Source organism: Temnothorax nylanderi, unplaced genomic scaffold, assembly GCF_030848795.1.
Source record: "Temnothorax nylanderi isolate EJ_2023f unplaced genomic scaffold, tnyl_v1.0 TNYL_tig0936_pilon, whole genome shotgun sequence".
In the NCBI taxonomy this organism is placed as follows: Eukaryota; Metazoa; Arthropoda; class Insecta; order Hymenoptera; family Formicidae; genus Temnothorax; species Temnothorax nylanderi.
Genome location: NW_027249998.1, coordinates 3,689 through 29,375, shown reverse-complemented (window position 1 = coordinate 29,375; position 25,687 = coordinate 3,689). Strand labels below are relative to the sequence as shown.

The following is a 25,687-nucleotide window of genomic DNA, read 5'->3' as shown; positions in this document are numbered from 1 at the left end:
TGGTCGCTTTATTAAAAATCTAAGCGTGATACTACACCCGTTAAATAATCTCTTATGTAAGAATACTAAATTTATTTCGACTACAGATTGCAAAAAATGTTTTATAGCTGCGAAAAAAGCTTTTTCAAGTACAAATTTCTTAGTACATTTTGATCCAACTCTACCTTTAATTCTAGCCACGGATGCTAGTGCGTATGGTGTAGGCGCTATTTTGTCACATTTGTACCTGGATGGCACGGAAAGAGTTATTCAGTACGCTTCTCAAACTCTTTCTAAAACGCAAAGATCGTACTCCCAGATAGACAAAGAGGCTTATGCCATTATTTTCGGCATAAAAAAGTTCTATCAGTTCCTACACGGGACATTTTACCTTAATCACGGATCATCGTTCGTTAGTGCAAATTTTCTCACCCCAAAAAGGACTACCAATTTGCAGTGCTATGCGAATGCAGCACTATGCTCTTTTTCTGCGAGGTTTTAACTACACTATTAAATATAGGAAATCAGAGGCACACGCGAATTCCGATTGTCTTTCTCGCCTTCCAATTAAAGAAAATCAGGTAAACGAAGACGTAGTAGATATTTTTCAATTTGATATGATTGAAAGTCTTTCACTTACAGTTACAGAATTAGCTACAGCTACAAGTAAAGATAAAGAACTTTTAGCAGTTTTAAAAGCGTTAAAATCAGGGAAAGATTTTAAAAATTTATCAGGTTTCAACTTAGATACCGGCGAACTTACACTACAAAATAACGTAATTCTAAGAGGTCATCGAGTAGTAATTCCAATAACATTACGTAAAAGAATTCTACAAGAATTACATATTGGACATTTTGGAGTTAGTAAAATGAAAAATTTAGCCAGGAGCTATGTTTAGTGGCCAAATATCGATAAAGATATAGAATCTATAGCTAAAAATTGCGGAGATTGTAACTCTTTTCGCAATAATCCTACTAAAATAGAACCAGATATTTGGGAGCAAACCGCAACTCCTTTCAGTCGTGTTCACGCAGATTTCGCAGAACCTTTTGTAGGACATTTTTTCTTTATCTTAGTAGATTCATATACTAAATGGCCAGAAGTCTACATCGTCAAAGACATTACAGCAAAAATTACAATAGATTTGTGTAGAAAAATTTTCGCTACATTCGGGATTCCAAAAACTTTTGTATCGGACAATGGGAGAACTTTCATCTCAACAGAATTTACATTATTCTTAAAACAAAACGGAATCATACAAAAACTTACAGCACCGTACAATCCGACTACGAATGGCCAAGCAGAAAGGTTCGTACAAACCTTAAAAAACTCTTTACGTCGCATGCGAAGCGATAGAACGAATGTGCACACTGCGTTACAATAAATGTTAATACAATATAGAAACATGATTCATCCAGCGACAGGGAAATCCCCTACAAAATTAATGTTTACTAGAAAAATACGCACACGTCTGAACCTACTACTCCCAGAGATGAAGAATTATAAGGAAAGAACAGAAACTCATTGTATCTTTAAGGAGGGAGAGAGAGTGAGTTGTCGAAATTATACAGGTGCAGACAAGTGGATGTTCGGAAAAATTTTAGAGCGTATAGGAAATTTACACTATAAGATTAGACTAGATGATGGACGAATTTGGAAAAGACACATCAATCAGATGCGCGTAATTGGCAAAAAGACGCCAGTAAAGATAAATGATAATGTAGTTCTTAACACGTCCGACTTAGATTATTCATTAGTCGATTATATTATACACCTCCAGTAGAGGAAAGAGTTAGGGATAACGTTGAGGAAGCGGATCACCGAATACCAGAAGTAGTAAGAACACCGCCTCCTCCACAAGCGTTGCCAGCACAACCAGAAAATCCTCCCGAATGCGAGATTGATCCGATAGAAACTACTCCAAGACAACCTGTGAGACCACGAAGGCCACACAAGTTGCCTACACGTTTCGGAGATTATGAAGTTAATCTGAGATAGAGAGAAGTTACATTGATATTAATTTTCTCCTTTTTCGCGAATTGCTATGTTTTATTTTCTTTTCGTACAAGTGCGCCGCGTAGTCATCGAAAACGTTTACACTCGCTTATGTTTCCTTCTTTCCTTAGCGGAGAGGGTGTTATGTGCGTTTTCTATTATTCAAACCAGCCGCGCTCCACTGTATACGTGTAATGCTAGTTCTTTTATGAGCGCGGGGATTCCCCTCCTGAGAGAGGGCGTTGTATGTATAGCGGAGTCGCTCGTTCGTCTCTTCCGGCAGACGGGCACGACTGAGCCATGTAACAACACGCATTTTGTCTCGATTAAATTAAGTCGTAATTACAAGTACGTACATTAGTAACCCTATCCCTCAAGTAAACCCCGAAACACGTTGGGTCACAACATCTCCCGATACTTAGTTTACTACTTCCTCCTTAACTCCCACTCTACTCTTAACCCCTCCTATATTCCATCCCTTCCACTTTATTTTTATATTACATTTTCCGACTGTTGCATTTGCCGTTTGACCAACGACTGAAACACTTGTATTCCCGGAGATAAATTAAGGTATCAAGATCCACATCACATACAATTCATTACATATAAATCACTATAACTAATTACTATATATGGTAATCTAAGGACATTCGGATTGTCAGCGTGTTTCAATCTTGTGTGTGTGGACGGTAAAGATAGATCCTTTCCTCTACCGACTTATTGACACTATCTAAATAATTGTACAAGAATGGAATCAGCATTGTTACCGGTGGCTGCGATAGACGGAAAGGACACACGAAGACAGAAATGTAAGCGAGTATCTCAATCGATGTAGCGACTTCTATCAATTTATAACGACGTTAGTTTTTCTGTTAAATTAATACTTGATGTAATGACATTTAGCTTCTCTATTAAATTATAACAATGTTAGGTTCCGTTATTTTAATACTCAATGTAACGACTTTTTAAATTTCAACGACCAAGGTTTTTTTACACTGATGAAGGCCATATTCAAGGCCGAAACGTCTGTATTGTTTATTAGAATATAATAATTTAGCAAAAACACCTAGCTTGTTCGCCAGCCCTCTTATTGAATATTTGTTTTATATAAAGCGAACAGTGTTAACTATTGTTTAAATTAAATTAAATCAATTAAAACAATAAGTTCTCGTTCATAAAAATTCCAATTAATAACAAAATCAAAAGTTAAAACATCTAATATAAATATAAATAATAAAATAGTGACTCGAGTTTAAAAAATGAACTAAAGGGACTTTGGTACTTCCGTCGCTCCGCACTCTCCCTTTCCCTCCTTCCTTCCCTCCTCCGCCTTCGACTTTTCCTCTCGAATTTTGTCGACTCTCCTCATTGACTCATAGAGGAAAAGCGCTGACGGTATGAGAGTCGGTCGAAAATTTAGAAAGCCTGTGTTTTGAAGAACTTAAATCGAAATTAGAGCAGATTGCTGACGCTTATTACCACGCGAAGATTTTAAATGCGCGAAACTCTATCTACGACCGGATGCCGTGATATCCACTGAAAGGCGACAGACAGCAAACAGCTCGTCGTCAAGTTCGTCGTCAGGGACCACTTCGCGACTGTCTTTAGTAGGGAGATAGTGAGACTTCTAGGCCGGGGTGCTCGAGGGGGGAGCGGGGCGGGGGGGACTCTAGCGCCGCGGTCCGGCCGAGGGGTCTGCGGGGGGGGGGGACCTGCGTTCCCAGCATAGGGTTCGCGGGGGGGGGGGGGGATCAGGCGAGCGCGTCGGGGCATGTTCGATAAACAAATGTCGCCTCGCGTCGATGTTCGGCCGATAGTATTTATAAACAGATGTCATTTCACACCTCAGATGCGAGCGAGCGCCTATGGCAGGCGGCTATAATTTATGACCTGCGACTAGCGTGACGCCGCCGTCCTTTTCACCTTTCTTCGTAGGAAGAGTTATCAAACGCGGGGAGGGGGGGGGCATTAAATAATTAAATTAATTAAATTAAGTTATATTTTTTTTATAACCTAACTCAATTAATTTAATTATTTATAACCTATAAATTAATATAATTTTTTATAACCTAATTTAATTAATATAATTATTTATAACCTAATTTAATTAATATAATTATTTATAACATAATTTAATTAATATAATTATTTATAACCTAATTTAATTAATATAATTATTTATAACATAATTTAATTAATATAATAATTTAATTTAAAAAAAATTTGCATGACAAACTGTAGAGTTGAACGCAGAAAGAGATGGCGTCGAAAACCTTTTTTTTTCTGGGTCTACGTTCAATAAATAAAAAATTAAATAGATTAATAAATAGATAAATTAAATAGATTAATAAATAGAAAATTAAAAAAATAAATTGATAAAATAAATAAATTAGATAAATTAATAAATAGATAAATTAAGTAGATTAATAAATAGAAAATTAAATAAAATAAAAAATAGATAAATAGAAAAATTAAATAGATAAATAAATAAATAAATAAATAAGTAAATAAATAAATAATGAATAAATGGTCTTCGACACCATAATTATAAAGCTCGCCTTTGTACTCATACCTGTGTGATGGTCCCCCTCGCCGCCGAGATTCCCTCGCCCCGCACTTCCTCGCCGTCGAGATTCCCTCACCCCACACCCCGCACAGAGCACCACATATTTATGCCGATATTTAATTTTAGAAATTACATCATTCATTCAGTCATAAAAAAATCCGTTTATTTAACTCTTTTTACATAATATTTCATACTTCATACGCGACGACCCGGCATTAATAAAATAGAAAGTTTCCAATCTGTTCGCGTAAAGATGTAAAACAAGTATACTTGGCGCGAAACACTGTCATGTCTCTTGACATAGTCAGACAAGACATTCCCCAGATATTAGACTCCAGATAGACACATGTGGATATTTTTCCTTTGTCTGAGCAAAGAAGTCGCTATTGTGATCATGCATTACATGAATCGCTCTCAGTTTAGGATGCTGCTCGAAAATTGCGGAACTAGTTAACTGCCGCAAGTATACTTGTTTCACATCTTTACAGAGCGTCAGCTCGTTGATATCGTCATGATGATCCACCAAATTGACTTCTTCCAAGCGTTGACAGGAAGAAAACAATCTATGGAACAAATGTCTAGTGTAATCGTAGTTCCTGTAACCATAAACCACATACTATTACTATACGGTTCAATCGCAAAGAAAAAAACAACCGTTCATGATGTTTGCAAGAGATGTTTCGAAAACATACAAATTTCAATAATAAAGAATATGATAATATGCATTAAAAAAGTATAGCAAAAACTTACATCCATAAAATACACAGTTTTCGTAAATTTTTGCACTCACAGAGGTCATCAATATTTCGCGACAAAATAATACCTACCGATATATCTAAAATTTCCAAGTCTGGACACGAATTTCTTAACTGCATTGTAATTGCGTCTACATCTAGATCTTCTGCTACACCGCCGGGGCAAAGTAAGACACGCATTCGTCGAGTTTTTTGCAGTATTTTACAAACAGGTTCAGCTGTTCTAAATGTCATTCTAAGGTCTAAATGTTCTAGACTTTTTATGTTGCGGATGTTCGAGAGACCTTTATCCGTTAATGCGCCTCGATATGCAGCGAGATCCAATACTAAAAATAATATATACATATATATATTGGTATCACATCCAATTTACCCGTAATCTTAACAATTCATATTTATAATATTAAATTAATTTAATTACCTTTCAAATTTTTACATATCCTCGAAATTTTAAATAAAATAAGGTTATTAACAGAGTCGCAATCTCTTAACCGCAGGTGAGTTAAAAACCTGCCAAATTTGTTTATCAATCTTAACAAATGTGCAACAGAAAATCCACTTGATGTTAAATCCAACTGTTTTAAAAATTTACTTGTGGGTGCAAAAAAGATATTATATTATGGATGTGAGTAGAATTTTTATATTGTATATTACGTAAATTTAAACATTTTAATTTAAAGAGACTACGATCCCGTGTTATTTTTCTGAGACGTTTATTTACTGCATACATGTGACTCAACGACCTAACATCTAGGTTTTTTAATATTTTTAGAATTATTTCGTCCTGCAAAGATAAAAAATAAAATACATGAGATTGCATATGGTGGTCACGTGTACCCCTACCAAAGATAGCACTACACTAATTAACCGCGTTTTCTCGCGAGCGCTCGGCCGCGCTGACTTAAATATGTAAACAAATTCGACAACAATATTCATTGCCCCAATCGACGCTCTCACCGACGATCTAGTCAGACGACATAAGCTATAGGCGAACATGTACATGTGGAGAGTCATATCATCGTGACCCACAGAGAGTCACATGGTATTGTTGAGGACTCATATTCCACACATCTAACCATACACTACTACTCTCCACAACTACATATGTTAGCCCCAAATACATTTCGAATACTTACAGGAAGTACAGATAAATTCTTGCAGAGTGACTTCTCCATAATTACTGATGGCAGTTTGATATCATCTCTTGTATTATACTTTGTATTATTCAAATGATGATTTCTGTGATATTTCTTATCCTTAGAAGATATACCACTGCGAAAAATATTAAAACAAATTAATTTTAATTGTCATGGATGAGGATATACTTGAAATGTTAAAAATTTTCCATATTAATTGCACAGCATCTAGCCTTGTAGAATACTTTGAAGAGCTGGACATAAAATTTGTTTTTAAAACAATAATAAATATGTGTGAAAATTTTCGGAAAGAAACCTCAAACAGTTTTAAATTTATTCTATTTTAAAAATCACCTCCAAAACAGCATTCTAGACTGGGATACTCCCTTAAGAGAATAAAAAAAGATTGAATATTACATATAGTCAATTATTATAATACCTTTCACAAATACTACAATATTCAAGAAATTTCTTTTGAAGATCGAGTATATCCAAGTGAGCATTTTTAGGATCAGGTGTCAAATTGTGAATATCCTGATGGCACGGATACATGCAGTTAAGTCTTATTAATAGATCAGTTAAACTCTCTTCAGGATTTCTGGGAAGGATCAATTCTGACGTCCCTATCAACTGCACAGCATCTAGCCATGTAGAATACTTTGAAGAGCTGGACATAAAATTTAGCCTTATTGTTTTGGTTTTAAAGTTGCATGTATGCAATAACGGTGGAGAAAATATCCTCGATGTCGCAGGAACAATCTGACGCTGACCATTCCATAATAAAAACCACCGATCGTCAGAATCTTGAGCCCAAATTTTAGTTATGTATCCAGGATTATATACTTCATATATAGACACTCTGATTGGATATACAGCTTCGCGAAACTCGAGATCTTCAAAACAGAAAATTTAATTATAATTCTTTCTGAACACAAACGTATCTTCTTCAACAATATCTTATTTAATTAAAATCAATTCAAATGTTATATATACATACTAATATAATTATAATGGCTGTTCCTATGATTTTGTGATACATAATTATCCTGTCATGGGGATCCCGAGATATCGAAACCATAAGTTCTCTGTGCAAGAAAGTTGTGCAAAAGTTAGATTACATTCTACTTAATAATAACACACGTAATAATATCATCAGAAAATACGTACCATGACTAATGTTTTCGAAAAATCTCCATAATTTGGAAAATTGGTAGGTGTTCCAATTATATTTCTAGCTGTTTCGGCTAAACTTCTATTATTAATATGACATCCTGTCGCAGTGGCACCATTCACAAATTGATACATGAAATCAACACGATCCATTATATGCTATATACGCCATATACGCTATAACGCTATTTGTAAGCCGAACAATAGGGTAACTCAGATATATATGTCGCACCTAAGGACAACTCAAATACTACTGCAGCTTGACGCATCCCTCGTTATATACCCTTTACTCTCTCCCACTCCAACTGAATCTTGAAAGATCATTTCTTCCTTTGTTTTGCATTTCTTCCTTTGTTTTGTGTACTGCATCGTGAAAAATAGTGTGAAATAGATACATCTACGCAATAACCGCCCCTCCCCTTTTCCAAGAAAAAATTTGTTTATAGCACCATGAAACACGAATAGTCCTCGAGTGGATAACGTATTATAAGAAAGGATATTAATAAAGATATCGTACATGTATTTCATATTTCTAACATTTAATATGTTACATACGTCTTATATATTTTTATATATTTAATATCTTGTATTTAATATTTTTTACATAGTTTATTTTGTCATATGTTTTAAAAATACGATCTGCATGAATTAAATCACATTGTCCTTGTGTATCCATGAATTGTGTGATCCATCCCACAATCCCAGCCATTTCACGTGGACCTTGTCACCCCTCCTGCGCAGTACTTTCTCCATGAGATACGTGTCCGGGTAAGTCGCGCGATGTAACTCGTGCTCCGTGAGCTAGAACGCTCCAGCAGTAGATTTTCCGCGATAGCCCTCCAGCAGATAGGTTACGGGATTAGTACGTTGCACTTTAACGATCTTAAACACCTCCATCGTCCAATTCGGTGTGTAACCCTTCTCGAAGATCGTCTTGTGCTTGCTAACGCGTACCGAGTCGCTTGCTTTGAACTTTGCCGGACCAGCGATCTTTATCGCGCTGTACACCGTAACCAAGAGTCTTTCGGCGATCGCAGGGATTGCATACGTACATACATGTGTATACATACATACGTACATACATACGTACATACGTACATACGTACATACGTACATACATACATACGTACATACATACATACATGCGTATATGCACAATGTTATAAAGGTATTCGATAATGCCCCCACGGCAACGTATCGGTCAAATCCAGTACGATATAGATCCCCGACACGTAGCTCGTCAAAGGACGGGACAATTGTAGGTCATAAATTATAGCAGCCTGTCATCGGCGCTCAATTCTATAACATTTGCTGTATGGCTCTTTCTTGGAAAAATTATCAGACGGGTATGCATCGATGCAAAAACAAAAATTTGTTTGTCTTCGATACAAAAGTTTAAGTCGCGTAAAATATGTTTTTTTGTGAATTTTTGCGTCGATGCACATCCCTCTGATAATTTTTTACCTACAATTATGCATGTTCTATGATGAGCTACGTGTCGGAATCTATATCGCACTGGATTTGACCGATACGTTGCCGTGGGGGCATTATCGAATACCTTTATATCATAGTATATACGTATGTATGTAGTATAACGTAAATATAATAAATTTTTAATTAATCTTTACGTACTTTTTTATTCTATTTCCAGAAAAACTTAGAATTATTATAATAGGGGAGACCGGGGCTAAAAAGTCTACGGGGTAAATACGTCTAATCAAATATCTCGGAACCTGTATATTGTGCGAACTCGCTATTAACATTGTAAACGCTGCTTATGGTACCCATGTGACCAACGGAGTTTCGGCAGGTTACCTGCCGTGTTATGATTTTTACGAGGGCAAACGTGTTTTCGGAAGGTGAAAGTGAAATTTTCTGCGCGTGGAAATTTTGTAATATCTGCAATAATATTTGCTCTCCAAATCTCGAGGTACGTGATTATAAAGAGTAATGCATGCTGAACACGAATCCAGTGTAGTTTTTTCATTATCGTTGATGTCTAATATTTCATGGGCGATCAAACCTGAAACTTGTGCTTGGGGCTAATCAGTCTACAAGCACCCGGGGCTAATCGGGCTAATCTCGTCATTGTGGCGCGCCGGGCGCACGACTTCAGCTCACGGTAATTTCAGGTTAGGTTTCCCTCGAGCGTGATTCTGTCTTCCCTTGCACGTGCGTCAGTTTGTGTAAGAGAGAAATGGTACGCACGTATCGTCGCAAAACGGGTGTTTTGGCCGACCGAAAAGATGGCGGACCGTCGTTTTCGAGATCGCTCGCGCTCACGGCACGTCGGCGAGGTACGGCGAGGCACGGCACGGCTATGAGATCCCGCGATTTCCGCGCGAGAGTTGACATGCCGCGCGCGCGGTAGATCGTCCCGACTCCCGGCCGCGGTAAATCGTCGTTGTTGGTCGTTGTGTCAGTGACAGTCGCGCGTGCGACCGCATCGTCCAGCGTTCGCCGCATCGTCTCGGCGTCATCGTCGCCGCCGTTGTAGTGGTGGTGGTGTCGGTGGTGGTCATGGATTTGACCGATACGTTGCCGTGGGGGCATTATCGAATACCTTTATAACATTGTGCATATACGCATGTATGTATGTATGTACGTATGTATGTATGTACGTATGTACGTATGTACGTATGTACGTATGTATGTACGTATGTATGTATACACATGTATGTACGTATGCAATCCCTGCGATCGCCGAAAGACTCTTGGTTACGGTGTACAGCGCGATAAAGATCGCTGGTCCGGCAAAGTTCAAAGCAAGCGACTCGGTACGCGTTAGCAAGCACAAGACGATCTTCGAGAAGGGTTACACACCGAATTGGACGATGGAGGTGTTTAAGATCGTTAAAGTGCAACGTACTAATCCCGTAACCTATCTGCTGGAGGGCTATCGCGGAAAATCTACTGCTGGAGCGTTCTAGCTCACGGAGCACGAGTTACATCGCGCGACTTACCCGGACACGTATCTCATGGAGAAAGTACTGCGCAGGAGGGGTGACAAGGTCCACGTGAAATGGCTGGGATTGTGGATGGATCACACAATTCATGGATACACAAGGACAATGTGATTTAATTCATGCAGATCGTATTTTTAAAACATATGACAAAATAAACTATGTAAAAAATATTAAATACAAGATATTAAATATATAAAAATATATAAGACGTATGTAACATATTAAATGTTAGAAATATGAAATACATGTACGATATCTTTATTAATATCCTTTCTTATAATACGTTATCCACTCGAGGACTATTCGTGTTTCATGGTGCTATAAACAAATTTTTTCTTGGAAAAGGGGAGGGGCGGTTATTGCGTAGATGTATCTATTTCACACTATTTTTCACGATGCAGTACACAAAACAAAGGAAGAAATGCAAAACAAAGGAAGAAATGATCTTTCAAGATTCAGTTGGAGTGGGAGAGAGTAAAGGGTATATAACGAGGGATGCGTCAAGCTGCAGTAGTATTTGAGTTGTCCTTAGGTGCGACATATATATCTGAGTTACCCTATTGTTCGGCTTACAAATAGCGTTATAGCGTATATGGCGTATATAGCATATAATGGATCGTGTTGATTTCATGTATCAATTTGTGAATGGTGCCACTGCGACAGGATGTCATATTAATAATAGAAGTTTAGCCGAAACAGCTAGAAATATAATTGGAACACCTACCAATTTTCCAAATTATGGAGATTTTTCGAAAACATTAGTCATGGTACGTATTTTCTGATGATATTATTACGTGTGTTATTATTAAGTAGAATGTAATCTAACTTTTGCACAACTTTCTTGCACAGAGAACTTATGGTTTCGATATCTCGGGATCCCCATGACAGGATAATTATGTATCACAAAATCATAGGAACAGCCATTATAATTATATTAGTATGTATATATAACATTTGAATTGATTTTAATTAAATAAGATATTGTTGAAGAAGATACGTTTGTGTTCAGAAAGAATTATAATTAAATTTTCTGTTTTGAAGATCTCGAGTTTCGCGAAGCTGTATATCCAATCAGAGTGTCTATATATGAAGTATATAATCCTGGATACATAACTAAAATTTGGGCTCAAGATTCTGACGATCGGTGGTTTTTATTATGGAATGGTCAGCGTCAGATTGTTCCTGCGACATCGAGGATATTTTCTCCACCGTTATTGCATACATGCAACTTTAAAACCAAAACAATAAGGCTAAATTTTATGTCCAGCTCTTCAAAGTATTCTACATGGCTAGATGCTGTGCAGTTGATAGGGACGTCAGAATTGATCCTTCCCAGAAATCCTGAAGAGAGTTTAACTGATCTATTAATAAGACTTAACTGCATGTATCCGTGCCATCAGGATATTCACAATTTGACACCTGATCCTAAAAATGCTCACTTGGATATACTCGATCTTCAAAAGAAATTTCTTGAATATTGTAGTATTTGTGAAAGGTATTATAATAATTGACTATATGTAATATTCAATCTTTTTTTATTCTCTTAAGGGAGTATCCCAGTCTAGAATGCTGTTTTGGAGGTGATTTTTAAAATAGAATAAATTTAAAACTGTTTGAGGTTTCTTTCCGAAAATTTTCACACATATTTATTATTGTTTTAAAAACAAATTTTATGTCCAGCTCTTCAAAGTATTCTACAAGGCTAGATGCTGTGCAATTAATATGGAAAATTTTTAACATTTCAAGTATATCCTCATCCATGACAATTAAAATTAATTTGTTTTAATATTTTTCGCAGTGGTATATCTTCTAAGGATAAGAAATATCACAGAAATCATCATTTGAATAATACAAAGTATAATACAAGAGATGATATCAAACTGCCATCAGTAATTATGGAGAAGTCACTCTGCAAGAATTTATCTGTACTTCCTGTAAGTATTCGAAATGTATTTGGGGCTAACATATGTAGTTGTGGAGAGTAGTAGTGTATGGTTAGATGTGTGGAATATGAGTCCTCAACAATACCATGTGACTCTCTGTGGGTCACGATGATATGACTCTCCACATGTACATGTTCGCCTATAGCTTATGTCGTCTGACTAGATCGTCGGTGAGAGCGTCGATTGGGGCAATGAATATTGTTGTCGAATTTGTTTACATATTTAAGTCAGCGCGGCCGAGCGCTCGCGAGAAAACGCGGTTAATTAGTGTAGTGCTATCTTTGGTAGGGGTACACGTGACCACCATATGCAATCTCATGTATTTTATTTTTTATCTTTGCAGGACGAAATAATTCTAAAAATATTAAAAAACCTAGATGTTAGGTCGTTGAGTCACATGTATGCAGTAAATAAACGTCTCAGAAAAATAACACGGGATCGTAGTCTCTTTAAATTAAAATGTTTAAATTTACGTAATATACAATATAAAAATTCTACTCACATCCATAATATAATATCTTTTTTGCACCCACAAGTAAATTTTAAAACAGTTGGATTTAACATCAAGTGGATTTTCTGTTGCACATTTGTTAAGATTGATAAACAAATTTGGCAGGTTTTTAACTCACCTGCGGTTAAGAGATTGCGACTCTGTTAATAACCTTATTTTATTTAAAATTTCGAGGATATGTAAAAATTTGAAAGGTAATTAAATTAATTTAATATTATAAATATGAATTGTTAAGATTACGGGTAAATTGGATGTGATACCAATATATATATGTATATATTATTTTTAGTATTGGATCTCGCTGCATATCGAGGCGCATTAACGGATAAAGGTCTCTCGAACATCCGCAACATAAAAGGTCTAGAACATTTAGACCTTAGAATGACATTTAGAACAGCTGAACCTGTTTGTAAAATACTGCAAAAAACTCGACGAATGCGTGTCTTACTTTGCCCCGGCGGTGTAGCAGAAGATCTAGATGTAGACGCAATTACAATGCAGTTAAGAAATTCGTGTCCAGACTTGGAAATTTTAGATATATCGGGAGGTATTATTTCGTCGCGAAATATTGATGACCTCTGTGAGTGCAAAAATTTACGAAAACTGTGTATTTTATGGATGTAAGTTTTTGCTATACTTTTTTAATGCATATTATCATATTCTTTATTATTGAAATTTGTATGTTTTCGAAACATCTCTTGCAAACATCATGAACGGTTGTTTTTTTCTTTGCGATTGAACCGTATAGTAATAGTATGTGGTTTATGGTTACAGGAACTACGATTACACTAGACATTTGTTCCATAGATTGTTTTCTTCCTGTCAACGCTTGGAAGAAGTCAATTTGGTGGATCATCATGACGATATCAACGAGCTGACGCTCTGTAAAGATGTGAAACAAGTATACTTGCGGCAGTTAACTAGTTCCGCAATTTTCGAGCAGCATCCTAAACTGAGAGCGATTCATGTAATGCATGATCACAATAGCGACTTCTTTGCTCAGATGAAGGAAAAATATCCACATGTGTCTATCTGGAGTCTAATATCTGGGGAATGTCTTGTCTGACTATGTCAAGAGACATGACAGTGTTTCGCGCCAAGTATCCCAGGTAGGAATTCGAAAAGGGGCCAGCTTTGGTCCAAGCCTGGGCACCCAGGCTGCCAATCTTGGGCGCCGTTTCTTAGCCTCGACTGGCCCAGTTTTGGTTGTATGACGGGATGATAACACTGGCCCGACACTGGCTACAAGCTTCGGCCAAACCTAGCCACCAGTCTTGGGCCATACAACGGCGTTTACGTGCCCCATGATTGGCTCATAATCACACCCAAAAAAAATATTTTGTCGTTTAGTGGCTCCCGCTTGATTTTAGAGGATTTTCCTCTAAAATACAGTCTCAAGAAGATATTTTCAAATCTAGAGGAATATCCTCTAACCATGAGGATTGCAGTCCTCTTAATGCTAAAGGAAAAACGAATATTCATCCGACAAAAAAAATTATTTATTTCGAAATTTTATTACTATTTTTTAACTAAATTTGTTTCTTAAGATGCAGTCTATGATTATAAATATTTCTCGTATTTGAAAAAAACACTTACCTTGGTGAGATTCGAACTCGGGACCTCTGGATCGTGAGCCAACTGCCTTGCGTGGTAGACTACTTCTTAATTTAATGTAAGTGTTATATATAGTCTACATATGTCATAACCAGCGCAAATATATAATTTCTCAAAAATCATCTTAAGAAACAAATTCAGCTACAGTTAGTTTTTATATTAATCTTTGAATTAATCAATCAATTTTTTAATATATATTTTTAAATCCGAAACTTATCAAAGTATATTTTAATATTATTAGTATATGTTCACTTTTCTTAAAAAACGCATTTATAAAGATTTTCTAATAAATACCATAAAATAAACACAAAACTGAAACAAAAAATAATAATTCTGTTAGTTTTAACAGAGTCCCATTAAAAGGACTGGCTACCAAGCTTTGGCCCAATATTGGGCGGCACTTGCTTGCCAAGCCTCGGCTACCCAAATTCGGGTAATAGTTGGGCCAGGCTTGGGCATTAAACGTCGGCAAGCCGACACTCGTGCCAGTCTTGGCCCGTTTCTCGAGTATCGGCGTTTCCTACCTGGGTTACTTGTTTTACATCTTTACGCGAACAGATTGGAAACTTTCTATTTTATTAATGCCGGGTCGTCGCGTATGAAGTATGAAATATTATGTAAAAAGAGTTAAATAAACGGATTTTTTTATGACTGAATGAATGATGTAATTTCTAAAATTAAATATCGGCATAAATATGTGGTGCTCTGTGCGGGGTGTGGGGTGAGGGAATCTCGACGGCGAGGAGGTGCGGGGCGAGGGAATCTCGACGGCGAGGGGGACCATCACACAGGTATGAGTACAAAGGCGAGCTTTATAATTATGGTGTCGAAGACCATTTATTCATTATTTATTTATTTACTTATTTATTTATTTATTTATTTATCTATTTAATTTTTCTATTTATCTATTTTTTATTTTATTTAATTTTCTATTTATTAATCTACTTAATTTATCTATTTATTAATTTATCTAATTTATTTATTTTATCAATTTATTTTTTTAATTTTCTATTTATTAATCTATTTAATTTATCTATTTATTAATCTATTTAATTTTTTATTTATTGAACGTAGACCCAGAAAAAAAAGGTTTTCGACGCCATCTCTTTCTGCGTTCAACTCTACAGTTTGTCATGCAAATTTTTTTTAAATTAAATTATTATATTAATTAAATTATGTTATAAATAATTATATTAATTAAATTAGGTTATAAATAATTATATTAATTAAATTATGTTATAAATAATTATATTAATTAAATTAGGTTATAAATAATTATGCTAATTAAATTAGGTTATAAAAAATTATATTAATTTATAGGTTATAAATAATTAAATTAATTGAGTTAGGTTATAAAAAAAATATAACTTAATTTAATTAATTTAATTATTTAATGCCCCCCCCCCTCCCCGCGTTTGATAACTCTTCCTACGAAGAAAGGTGAAAAGGACCGCGGCGTCACGCTAGTCGCAGGTCATAAATTATAGCCGCCTGCCATAGGCGCTCGCTCGCATCTGAGGTGTGAAATGACATCTGTTTATAAATACTATCGGCCGAACATCGACGCGAGGCGACATTTGTTTATCGAACATGCCCCGACGCGCTCGCCTGATCCCCCCCCCCCCGCGAACCCTATGCTGGGAACGCAGGTCCCCCCCCCCCCGCAGACCCCACGGCCGGACCGCGGCGCTAGAGTCCCCCCCGCCCCGCTCCCCCCTCGAGCACCCCGGCCTAGAAGTCTCACTATCTCCCTACTAAAGACAGTCGCGAAGTGGTCCCTGACGACGAACTTGACGACGAGCTGTTTGCTGTCTGTCGCCTTTCAGTGGATATCACGGCATCCGGTCGTAGATAGAGTTTCGCGCATTTAAAATCTTCGCGTGGTAATAAGCGTCAGCAATCTGCTCTCGGGTTTCGCGTCGGCGTTCCCTTATTGCGCGTCGCCGGAGAGTGGCCCTGCGGGGTACCTGCCTGCGCGCTGCGTAGAGACCAGCCCTGCGTTGTCATTCGCGATTTGTGCGAGACGATTATTATTGTTCATCGCGTAAATATAGAATCGTTGTCTTCGTCTTTGTGTTATTCGTGATAAGGGTGTCGCGAGGGATTTCGATATCGCGTCGACGTTACCTGCGAGCATTGCGAGCGACCGCCCGACGCCCTTGGTGCGTCGCATTTCTTGCGAGCGAGCTCAGGCGCGCCCGGCAGGGCGCCGCCCCGTAAAGTCTGTTGAGAATACTCGTCGATTCCCTTCTCGCGATACAAATTAGTTACTTTGCGCTAGTAGTGATAAGTTAGATTTAAGTTGTCTCCGCGACACATCTGTTCGTCAACCACTCTTTCATAGCATTGTATTGCCGTTATTTCGGCTCCGGATATTGCTCAAGTTCAAGTTTCCTTTACCGCGTATGATACAGTTGTAATTTTGTTTTGCTTTCATCCGACCTGTTTATTTTTCCGCTTGATCTCTCATTCAACGATAATTCACCAGTCCGCCTTTTCTCTTGACTAATAATAACCGAGGCTCGCTTATCGCTTTTATCATTTCTCAGCTAATACCGTCTCACCGGAACTATCACTTATTGTTATCCGTCCCTCTAATTATAATAACCCGGACTGATTGTAATATTCTGTTCCGTTAATTCTCTGCTTGCCCAGATGAACCAGGCTTGTTATTTTTTCGCTATCCCAAAATTATTTACTTTTATTTTAATAAACGAAACCTATTGTTTATTAAATATCTAGCGATTTGTGTGGAAATATTTTGTGTCCGTTCAACGAATCCGCGCCGCCCTGCCTCTACCCTGCCCCTCTGCCGTTAGGTCGAGCTGGCTGGCCCCTCGTGCGACAAGCTTTGGTTCTCGCTATTTCGCGTTAAAGTTATCAAGAGTTTAGTGGACGCGAGGGCATCGCGTCTGGCGCCCAACGGATTTAATTGAGAGGCCTATCACCCGACTCTCCTAGCGTTCCTTTGCTCAGGCCGAAAAAGCCATGACATCGTATTGTTTGTATTAAAACAACCTGGCTTCGAAACGCGGATCTAGCTCGCGGCTGGGCGGGGTTCGAAGGAGGCGCGGAGGAACAGACGCGAGGCGAGGTTGGCAAAATGAAGCGTATTCCCAGGTGTAACAAAGGAACAAGATTTTATTCGATAACAAATGCTCACGATATTTTACAATGGTTCGGGGGCGCGGATACGGCGACGAGATCGCGGTAATTCGGCGCGTTAGGCGGCAGGATAACTCTGGCGCGAGTCCGGCCACCGAGAAGCGCTCGGTGGAGGCAGAGTACGGGGCTCTACCCCCGAGGCAGGCTACAAGCGTCTAGAGACGGGGCGGTATCCGGCGAGAAGCGCTCGGTGGAGGCAGAGAAGCGCTCTGCCCCCGTGCGGATAACTCCGTGCGCAAGGAAGCCGGTTGTGTATCGAGAAGCGCTCGGTGAAGACAGAGTATGCCAGAGGCTCTCTACCTTCGTTCTGACTAGCGGGTGCGTGGTGTAAGACAGCTGGTCGTCTATCGAGAATCGCTTGGCGAAGACAGAGAGTGCCGGAGGCGCTCTACCTTCGTTCTGACTAGCGGGCGCGTTGTGTAAGAAAGCTGGTCGTCTATCGAGAATCGCTTGGCGAAGACAGAGAGTGCCGGAGGCGCTCTACCCTCGTTCTGACTTGCTAGAGAGATGCGGGAATTCAGGATCGGTGCGGTCGGTCGGAACGTTGATCAGGAGATCGCACATCGCCTAGCAAATGCTCGCCTTATATAGGGGAGACCGGGGCCTAACCGTCAGTTTTTTTCGGTGCCGATTTTTAACAAGAAAATAAATAATTTTAGTTAAATGTGGTATACCACTGTAAAGAGTAAACCTTTAGCTACAAAATTTATATAAAAAATTTTATCTACGTCGCTTTGTTTAACCGGTATAGAGCAAAAACGACAACGGTGGAAAAATTGAAATCTCAAAATGCCGGGGTTTAACCGTCACACTGCATTTTCAATACATATACGTACATCTAATCCTGAAAAATGATAGGATACATCTTAATAATTGTTTTTTAAGAGAAAAATATAAAAATTTATTCAAAATTTTATGCGAAACATTATTAAAAAATAGTTACGAGGGTTCCTCTTTCCGCAGAAGTCACTCGCCCGACTTGTTTCACTCCTCGACGTCCGATGACTCTATTCGGTGTCTGAACGGTTGTAATTCCCGTCTCATCCATATTCCATATGCAGTGAGCCTGGAAATGCCCGAGAATGCCTTGAAAATGCACCCGGACTGCTTACTGACGGATTAACCCCAAACACAAGTTTCAGGTTTGATCGCCCACGAAATATTAGACATCAACGATAATGAAAAAACTACACTGGATTCGTGTTCAGCATGCATTACTCTTTATAATCACGTTCCTCGAGATTTGGAGAGCAAATATTATTGCAAATATTACAAAATTTCCACGCGCAGAAAATGTAACTTTCACCTTCCGAAAACACGTTTGCCCTCGTAAAAATCATAACACGGCAGGTAACCTGCCGAAACTCCGTTGGTCACATGGGTACCATAAGCAGCGTTTACAATGTTAATAGCGAGTTCGCACAATATACAGGTTCCGAGATATTTGATTTGACGGTTCAACCCCGGCGACGGTTAGGCCCCGGTCTCCCCTACACGTCGCGGCGGTGTTACGCAGTGGCGGGGGTAACGTCGGCAATCGCGAGCGCCGGGACGGTGCGGCGGGATGGTCGGTAGTTACGGCGTCCCGACGCCGCCGCGACTGCGTTCGGCGGTCTTCGGTCGCTGTCGGCACCGCTCGGCGTGTCGAGGCGGTTGCCGCGGTAAGTCCGTTCGCGGACTTCCTAATATTACATGCTAAGCGTTTAAAATAAGGTAGGCACACCGTGCCCGTTCCTCGCCCGGCGGATGGTCGGCCGGGCGGCATCGGCAAGGTGTTAGGCCGGAACGATGCATTTTAGGGGTGCATCGTTACAGTATTAATATTCGCTTATTGTAATAGTTATTTCGGGTAATTGCCATCAGGCTTTACCATGAGCTGTCAATGTGCTCATCATTCGATATTGCCGATATCAATTCATGGTGACTCGCGCGAAACGTCGGTAGATCGCGATCGGATCGTATCATCGATATTTTCGCGACTCAGTAATCGGTGCTGCCCTCGTTCACCCTGCGAGGGCACCCCTGAAGAGCAAGTACTCGTTCGCGACACGCGTTCCAGGGCTTGCTCGTCACTCATCGTCAAGAAGTCTCGGAGTGCACTAACCGACCTAACCTCCGGGAGGTCTGCGTTTACCCGTTTCTCTTCCTGCTTGCCTGCCTTTGCTTGTGCCGCCTACACGTGCTACCACTACCGAGCTCGTCGTTGTTGTCTTCTGACCAGACCGAACGGTGAGTCGCTTTGCTTTAGTTTCGCTTTTTGCAATCATTCGCATTGAGGAGACGTTACACACCTCCTCTGGTCCTTCGAGCGCTATAGAAAATTAGCAAACGAGGGGACGTAAACACACCCCCTTCTAGCTATCAATTTAATTTATAATTTTAATTAAATTTTATATAAAAGTAAATAAATTTACTTTTCAAATTTCACGCACACGATGTACTAATCTCAAAAATACGTTCTTGTTGACAGCTCTTCGTTCCGGATAATGCCTGTTATATTCGCGCGCAGCAAGACGAGCGTTTTGTCCAAATTCACCATACATAAATAACATATCACAATATTCTGCTGACGTGAAATCCATGTTGGAAGATAATAATTATTTTATTTTTACGTTATTTTGTTTTTGTTTTTTTTTTGTTTTTAATACCATTTATTATAAAACATGGAGAAATGGTGCAAGTAGAAATTTGCACATTGCTTCCTCATGCAATTGTTTACTTATAGTTCTTAAGCTTTTATTTTATTCGATGCATAATTATTAGTATTTATTTATTTGTTTTGGCTTCCTCATAGAGGAAGCTTTGTGAGCGAAGGTTTCTACTTGCACACTTAAAAACTATGAAACAATGTGCAAATTTATAATTTACATACTTAAAAATTTTAAGAAAGTTTCTACTTGGCCACTTAAAAACTAAATTAATGTGCAGGTTTCTAACCTGCATTAACTTAAAAACTATTGGACCGAATTTGTATTAAAACCATATAAAATAGGGGTAGAATTTTCCGGCGAGTGCTATAGAGTGTGTAGTTTTTCGTTACCGATGTTCTGGAAACCGATTTTTTAATTTTTCTAATTCTTACGGGTAAAAAAATTTTAAAAATCGGTTTTCAGAAAATAGATAACGAAAAACTATACATTCTATAGCACTTCCCGGAAAATTCTACCCATATTTCATATACAATTCGTTAAGATTTGGTTGATTAATTCTGGAGTTATAGAAATTTCGGTAAATTTGGCACATACACACATACACACACACATACATACATACAGACATTTTTTAAAATTACAATTTTTCGACGTTTTAGAACATTCTGAACACATTCAGAAAAACAAATAAAAAAAAATTTTTTTTACGAAAACAAAGCTTCTTCTATGAGGAAGCAAAAAATTACAAATTATAAGAAAAAATTTTAATAAAAGCACAAATGAGAATTTGATCAATACATCGTGTGCGTGAAACAAGATCTGTAATTCCTGACAAAAGAAGAGATGCAGTTATTGAACGTCGTATCCGCACAGTTCAAAATAAAGAAGCAATTTTACAAGCTGCAGAAGATGAACCTTCTACTAGTATATGCAAAATTATTAGGGAATTAAATATCTCGAAATCTACAGTACAGCGTGTATTAAAAGAAAACAGATTTTATGCGTATCATTTTACAAAAGTACAAAATTTATTGCCACAAGATTATGAACGCAGAATAAGATTTTGTACATGGTTACTAGAACAGGAAGAAAATCAACGTGGTTTTGTACATGTTCAAGAGCACGCGGTAGCGCGAGGTAACCGAACTACCACAAAAGACAGCAAGTACAGAAATACAATAAAACAAAATATATTTAAAGTCTGAGTATGTACACTTATTTACAGAATGATTGATTGCCGTGAGTGGTAGCGCGTACAGAAGCTATCATAGCGAAAAGCGGCTAAGTTAACAGAACAAGCTGATTTGAAAGCAAAAGCGGATTGTGAGTTATGTTCAAGCGGTTGCACGAGCGGTGACAATTGTCTAAGCGGGTGAACTTCGAAAAGAGAGCCTCCTCGGCACAGCGGCGAACCTTTATTATCTCCGAGACGAGGCTCTCTCCGGGCTAATCACCAATAAATTTATCACGTTTTAAAACGTTGAAGGATATTCGAGGACTTAATGCGTGATTGGTGGCCACGGACCGCCCACGGAAACGCTCGCGTCTGACATGCGCGGAGCTCGGAAGGGTGATTGGCCATCGGCGGCCTACGTCATCGTACTTACGGCAAATTTTCGTTTGGCGATCCAAAGAGATTGTTGCTTGTTTTTGATCACAATGTTTACAGCATGGATTTTTTCTTGTTTGTAAGAGCGGTTACGGCTTGACTTTGTTGTTGACGAACGAATGTTAGTAAACTTTCCAGAATACGAATAATAGAAAAATCCATGCTATAACTTAACAGTAGTACGACTCATTTAAGGCGAAATTCCAAGCGAGTTATAATTTATCGAAAGCGTGCGTGCACTGGCATGCAACCGAAAGCGATTTTCGGTACGAATTATCCCGATCTCAAACAGTACATAATATTTTATTTACGGATGAATCGTGTTTTACGCGTGAAGGCAGTTTTAATACTCATAATTCACATGTTTGGGCGAACAAAAATCCAAATTATTATAAATTGAGGAATTATCAGCGTCGATTTATGGGCTGGTATACTAAATGATACATTTGTGAGTTCTAATGTATTAATTACTTTAATTATTAGAAACACAATTTTCAATGTATTTCACAATACTGATATTAAATTTCAGATTGGTCCTTTTGAAATGCCTGCAAGGCTAACTGAAAATATTTATACAAATTTTTTAAGAAATAATTATAAAGGCCGTAGCCGGATAAGAAGGGTCAATGTGCCCCCACACGGATCATGCTCATTTTTTTTGCTTTGATTGCTATCAGTGTCACTTACAATTTAGTCAAATATTAGCCCTTAATATTGAACCGTTTTGCTGTAAAAAATAAAAGTAAAAATTTCGAAAATAATTCATATCTTTTGATCGGCTTAACCGATTTTGATAAAATTTTAATATGTTGTAGATATCATTGAGACACATTTGTGGAAAATTCGGGAAAGGTTTCTGATGACAGAAACATTGATAAAAAAAAATAAATAAATGTTCTTGATTTTTTTTAGTCCGATATCTTTCTTGTACAATTACGAAAAAATTTTTCTAGAATCTTGGAGTAGTTTCCTATCGGACATAATTTTTTGGAAGCGATAAAATGGGTAGGCGGTACTTTTAAAAAATAAAATATTCTTATTTATTTTTTTTAAATATGATATGCTTTTGGTACGATCGCCATATATTTTATGTAGAATTTTGGAATAGTATTCTACAACAAGTAATTTTTTCGAACCAATAAAATAGGCGGAAGTTAAAAAAAATAAAATATTGTTTTTTATTTTCTAAATTATGATATGCTCTTCGTACCATTGCCATATTTTTTTGTAAACTTTTGAGACGGTATTTTATAACAAGTAATTTTTTCGAACTAATAAAATGGGTAGAAGGTACTTTAAAAAACAAAATATTTTTTTTCAAAATTATCATAGTTTTTTCGTACCATAGCCATATTTTTGTTTAGAATCTTGGAATGGAATCCTACAACAAGTAATTTTCCGGAATCGATTAAATAAATAGATGCAGGTACTAAAAAAATAATAAAATAAAGTAAATTGAAATAATTATGAAAGGATAAACTATAATCGTATTAAATCAAATGTTTATTTTAATGAAGTACACATACACATACACGTACACATACACTAAAAATAATGACGTACACATACACATTCGTTCACATAATCACTCTCATACTATTATTTACACTATTTATAGTCATATGGATGGACTAATCTTCATCACTATCTTCATTGATAGTAAGCGTGATGCCGTCTGTTTTAAATATATTTAAATATTTTTTTATATTTAAATATATTTAAAACAGACGGCATCACGCCTATTATCAATGAAGATAATGCTGAAGATTAGTCCATCCATATAAATATAACTATAAATAGTGTAAATAATAGTATGAGAGTGATTATGTGAACGAATGTGTATGTGTACTTATTAATAAACATTTGATTTAATACGATTATAGTTTATCCTTTCATAATTATTTCATTTTACTTTATTTTATTATTTTTTTAGTACCTGCATCTATTTATTTAATTGATTCCGGAAAATTACTTGTTGTAGGATTCCATTCCAAATTCTAAACAAAAATATGGCGATGGTACCAAAAAACTATAATAATTTTGAAAAAAAATATTTTGTTTTTTAAAGTACCTTCTACCTATTTTATTGGTTCGAAAAAATTACTTGTTATAGAATACCGTCTCAAAAGTTAACAAAAAAAATATGGCAATGGTACGAAGAGCATATCATAATTTAGAAAAATAAAAAACAATATTTTTTTTTTTTAACTTCCGCCTACCTATTTTATTGGTTCGAAAAAATTACTTGTTGTAGAATACTATCCCAAAATTCTACATAAAATATATGGCGATCGTACCAAAAGCATATCATATTTAAAAAAAATAAATAAAAATATTTTATTTTTTAAAAGTACCGCCTACCCATTTTATCGCTTCCAAAAAATTATGTTCGATAGGAAACTACTCCAAGATTCTAGAAAAATTTTTTCGTAATTGTACAAGAAAGATATCGAGACTAAAAAAAATCAAGAACATTTATTTATTTTTTTATCAATGTTTCTGTCATCAGAAACCTTTCCCGAATTTTCCACAAATGTGTCTCAATGATATCTACAACATATTAAAATTTCATCAAAATCGGTTAAGCCGATCAAAAGATATGAATTATTTTCGAAATTTTTATTTTTATTTTTTACAGCAAAACGGTTCAATATTAAGGGCTAATATTTGACTAAATTGTAAGTGACACTGACAGCAATCAAAGCAAAAAAAAATGAGCATGATCCGTGTGGGGGCACATTGACCCTTCTTATCCGGCTACGGCCTTTGATAGAAGATATTCCATTAAACCAACGACAACAAATATTTTTTCAACACGATGAAGCACCATCACATATTTCTTTAAACGCACGCTGCGTATTGGATGCAAATTTTCCAGCGAGATGGATAGGACGTGGAGGTCCTATAAATTGGCCGGCAAGGTCACCAGACTTAACGCCTTAGATTATTTTTTATGGGGTACTTTAAAAGAATATATTTATCGAGAAGATATAAACGACCGTGAAGAACTTGAGGGCAAAATTATTGAAGCAGTTGCGACTATAACACCACAAATGATACGAGATGCAGGGCGGAATTTATTAAGACGTGCACAATTATGTATACAATGTGATGGTAGACATTTTGAACATCTTTTATAAATAAGTATAAAAATTTATTTTAATCTAAATGATAAATTCTGTATTGAATTGTAATTTAAATAATTTCTGTATTCTGTATTCTGTAATTTTGTAAAGTTACGGCCAGCTTTTGTAATCTTTTATCTAGCAATAAGTTTATTTTAAATTATCAAATGTTACATTAAAAATAAATAATTTTATTATTAATAAAATTTATTATTAATAAACTGTATTTATTATTAATAAAATGTAATTCAATAGCAAGACAAGTAGAAACATATGTATTTCAAGCTTATTAAATAACTTTATTATTAATTAAAGTAAAATTATGTATTTTTATTTTATGTAAAACAACCTAACTTCCGACGCGCGGATTTGCTCGCGGCTGGTCAGGGTTCGGAGTAGGCGCGGAGAAAGACACAAGGCTCGGTTTTTCAAGTTATATTCACAATGATTTATTCCACGATGATCGGTGATACATTTACATGCGTTGCTATTAACAAAGAT

General features: G+C 37.0%; 1 pseudogene; it reads left to right on the top strand.

Annotated features, from left to right (window-relative positions):
* Positions 1 to 1,620: 1,620 nt before the first annotated feature.
* On the top strand, positions 1,621 to 25,201 carry LOC139786012 (uncharacterized; annotated as a pseudogene).
* Positions 25,202 to 25,687: the final 486 nt, after the last annotated feature.